The following is a 5,000-nucleotide window of genomic DNA, read 5'->3' as shown; positions in this document are numbered from 1 at the left end:
ACAAGAGGTCATATTAAAAAAGAATGTCCGCTTTACGAATTTGTGGCGGAGTGTGAAAGAACAGAGGAAAACAGAAAAGAGAAAGAAAAAGAACCCGAAGAAGGGAACAATACTCTAAAGGAGAAAGAAAGCAAGGAAAAGGAAACAACGGTGAAAGGAAATAACAATACACAGAAGGAAAATGAAGGCAAAGAGAAGGAATTAATAGAAAAAGAGCAAAAGTCACAGGTAATAGAGAAAGAAAAAGAAAGTAAAATAAAGGAAAGTGAAAAAACAGGAAAAAAACAAGAGAAGGAACAGAACGAAGAGAAAGGAAAGGCTACTACACAAAAAGAAAAAGAAAAAAACAGGAAAAGAACATACGACAGACAAAGAACCAAAAAGACAAGAGAAGGAAAAAGAAAAGGAAAGCAAAAAGAGAGAAAGAGAAAAACCGAGAGAGGGAAGTAAAGAAGAAGTAAGCCCGAAGAGGAAAACCAAAGAAAACATAGGGTCAAATAGACGATACAAATTTTACGGAACATTGGTACAATATAAACACTGTGGCGACATGGAAGAACTTATAAGCGAAACGGAAGGATATTCATGGGTCAGGATGGGCACGGAGTGGAAGGAAACGGGTGCACTGATCCATGAAGACAACGCCGAGGCGTTTATCAAAGCCGCTGGAACGAATGTAACAAGACAAATGAAGTGCCGACTACTAAGGTACCCAAAAGAAATGGAAAACTATAATGACCTAAAAGAGGTAATGGAGATAATTTAAAATTAAAGAAAAAAAAAAAAGAGAGAAAATTTGGAAAGACTTTTGGTTATGAATTTTGAAACCTTAAAGATGTATTGCGAAAGATTTATATGTGAATTGTGAAAACAATTTTTCTGTAATTGATAATGTATTTTGAAATTATATTTTGAAATGTACTGAAATGTATTGTAAAATGCTGAAAAATGAATTTGTTACTGTTGAAAACGTTATAAAATGACGAAATGTAACCGCCTGATTTCGGGGATCGGGTGGAGCATTACACCACATTTATACATATTTTCATATTTCATTATTTTTATTTTTCCCCCGATTGTACTGTCCCCCTCTACGTTCGCCCCTTGTGGGTAATAATAAAATCAACTGAATACTCACCATGTAGTGCCTTAATGCTTTTTGCTGGATTTTACCTCGATAAAGGAATGCTGAGGAAGGAGGGCTGAATTTCGAATACTTCGTACAACCACTTTCCTGAAACGGCTGCTGGTTAGGAAAAAAATTTTAATCGCCTCTTTCAATTTTGGTTTTTATTTTTCCTGTTTATATTCATATTTCATTGTTATGTTTATATTGGGTCGTCCAGAAACTTCGTTCCGAATTTTAAAGAAAGTAAAAGTCGCTAAATACTTGCCATTACATTTTTAATGAACCAAATCTAAACCATTTCGTTGCACAAAACGTCTCCATCTTTCCTTTACCTTGAAAATACCCTCTTCCCAGAATTGGAGTGGTTTCAAGGCAAAGAATTCGTCAAGGTATCATTTTACGTCATCTAAGGAATTGAAATTTTTACCATTAAGACTTTTCTGCAGAGACCTGAATAAGTGAAAATCCGAAGGAGCAATACCTGGGGAATAGGGAGGGTGGGGGTAATACATCCCGGCCGAGCTGCAGCAATTTTTGTCTGGTTCCCAAAGCATCATACACCGAAAATGAACTTTCTGATCTTTTATTTTAAAGGGTTACAGAATTAACACAGATTATAGGAACATAAACCTTCTTCCACGAAAAGATAGCTTAAACTCTGCTCTAAATGGAGGTGTAGTCAAATCCTATTGTATGGACTCAAACATGTTCTAAAATAAGTCGAAAGCTAAGCTACTATAAATCGGCACGAACTTTCCGGACAACCCAATATTTCTATATTTTTATCATGAAACTGTTAACATAAATATGTGTATATTCGTATGGAATAATACCTCATGTGCTACATCTGAATTTTCTTGTCTGAATTTTTAAAGACAAATATCCGAAATTTTTATCGTATACCACATTTTATTAAAACTTAGCTCATATACGGAGACAAAAATGTCGTACTATATACTGCAGGTTATCTCCATTAAAATTCTCGTATTATATACATTATATATATATAATATACAAACTGGCGAAAATAAATTTAAGACCGATGATACAAGTTCTATTTCTTACAAAATATTCTGTTACTAGTCCTTTGCCGATCTTTATATTGACCAGTCTCCGAGTATAACTTCCACGCTTGAACGCAAGCCGGTTTACTGCACTTTAGTTGCTTGCTGATGTTCGAAAAGGAAACTTTTTGCTGTAATATACGATTATTGCTCTCGTGACAGGACTAAGGCTACGTTGTTTTCCCATTATTAATAAATTGTATAATAACATTAAATTATAACATTATATGGTGCATTTAGGCTCGTTGTGTGACCACCCATTTTGGCCAAAAAATTGCATACATATTACATGGTCTTAAACTAATTTTGCCGGTAAATTTGAAACGTTTATATTACGTTCTGAGTTCAAATTCCGCCGAGGTCGACTTTGCCTTTCATCCTTTCGGGGTCGATAAATTAAGTACCAGTTACGCACTGGGGTCGATGTCATCGACTTAATCCGTTTGTCTCTCCTTGTTTGTCCCTTCTATGTTTAGCAACTTGTGGGCAGTAAAGAAATATATATTAATTTAGCATTAGAATTCTTCAAGTTGTATAAAAATTGTTTGCATCATTTGAAAGAGAAATACATTTTGTATAAGGTGTAAAAGATATAAATAAATTGTATGGTTTAGTAACAAAATATTTTGTAAGAAATAGAACTTTTATCGTCGATCTTAAATATATTTTCGCCAGTGTTTATATCTCAGATCATCCCATAAGTTCTGTCCGAATTTTGGATAAAGAATCCAAGTGATCAAATGTTATATTTAATTGACAGTTAATCATCAATGTACTTTCCCGGACTATCTATGACTTACTTCCATCTTTTTACAAGCTTTTTAATCCGATCAATGTAAAACTCTTTTGGTTTCAAAGCAAAGAACTCTGAAATATCAGGTTCGACGTCCTTCTGGCTTGCGAAATTTGTGGCCCCCTAATAATTCTGTAAACTATGAATCAAATGGTATCCTGAAGGAGTAAGGCTTGGAGAATAAGTTGGATGCAGAAATTTTTCAAAACCGAACTCTTCGATCTTCTGTGATGTGATCTTTGCAGTGTGGGGTTGCGCATTGTCCTGTTGAAACATCACTCGTTTTCGACTCACTAAAGCGGTTCTTTTTTCCTTCAAAACTTGGTTCAAACGCACTAATTTCTGACAGTAGACTTGACTTGAGCATTGATTACTGCATTAGGTGGAAATGATATAAAGTGAATTACGCCTTTGCAATCGCACCAGGTAGAGTAGAACCTTTTTCCCATGAAGGTCCATTCTCGGTTGTGGTTGAGCATTTTCCCTTTTACCAAGCCACTGTTTACGACGTTTAAAAGTTCGATAGAAATCCGTTGTTCGTCACAAGTCTATCGAAAAAGGGTGAAATGAGTTTGCAAGAATGGAGAGAAGAGCAGATGTCAACTCGGGATTTGCGGTTGCTTTCGGACAATACATGAGGCACCTATTTTCCAAGTTTAGGAATCTTTCCACGTTGTTGAAGATGACAATGAACTGTTGTATGGTTTGAAGTAAGCTTTATTGCCAATTCTTCAACTGATAATGACGGATTTTCTTCAAATAATGCTTCAAGGACCTTATCATCAAATTCAACTGCACATCCTACTCGATCTTCATCTTTAATTTTGCAAACGAACTCCTGCAAGTTCTTTCATTCAAGCACTTTCCCATAAACTGAGTGTATGTTTCGAGTCACTTCGGCTGCAGAGTTACCTTTATTGTACTCATAAAGAATTATATGTGCCTTAAATGCTCCTTGGATACTTTCATGTTGAAAGGGTTGTAATCAAAGCAATTTTAGGGTGTCCACGAAGTCTGGGTACATGGAATAAAATCATAACATAAACAAATATAAGAAATAATAATTTTCCTTTTTTACTTTTGTTTAAATTAAATTTAAAAAATACTCTACTTTTATAAATTTATTTGTTATTTTTTCTACAGATGATTGAATGATGGCTCTGTCTAAAGAAGAAAGAATCCCAGATCGAATGATGGATCTGTCTAAAGAAGAAAGAATCGAATTAGTATTATTAAGTGGACGGGAGGGGTGGACTTATCGCAAAATTGCGGAAGAATTTAATCTTCGACACCCTTATAGGCACCCTATTTTTTTTACTGCCGTCGGGAAATTGATCAAGAAAGTTAAAGAAACAGGCAGTGTTTTGGATAAACCCCGTTCTGAGCGACCAAAGAAATCAGATGAAACGAAAGAGGCTGTCATGGCTAAAATATCTGCTAGCCCAATGAAATCACTTCGTCGGACGTCCACGGTGTTAGGTGTTCCAAAATCAACCATCCACAAAATGCTGTTTACGGAAACGTTTCATCGATATAACCTACAGATATTGCATCACTTAAATGAAGACGTCCTTGATAGACAAATGTGGACGTGCGAATGGTTTTCAGATAAATTGGATGAAAATATCAATTTTACGAAAAACTTTGTTGCTCAGTGACAAAACTACGTTTTATGTAAATGGTTAGGTCAACAGAGAGAATCTTCTATACTGGTCTCGAGGTAATCCACATTGGATGGATCCACCTAAACAACAAGGCAGAAAAAAGGTGATGGTGTGGTGTGGATTGTGGAAAGCTCATGTTCTAGGACCCTTCTTTACTGAACATGTAACGGATGAGACTTATGTAAACATATTGAGAGACAAATTAATATCTCAAATTGAGCGCCTTGGCGAGGACCTTCCGAATTGGTTTCACCCTACCCATTTTGCCACAACTGTTTGAGATTGGCTTAATGACACTTTTCCTCACTGGATTGGAAGAAGGGCTCATATGGAAAGGTCCCCTCGTTCAC

The sequence above is a fragment of the Octopus sinensis genome, linkage group LG15, assembly GCF_006345805.1.
Source record: "Octopus sinensis linkage group LG15, ASM634580v1, whole genome shotgun sequence".
NCBI lineage: Eukaryota > Metazoa > Mollusca > Cephalopoda > Octopoda > Octopodidae > Octopus > Octopus sinensis.
Note: the sequence above shows the minus strand (reverse complement) of the source record.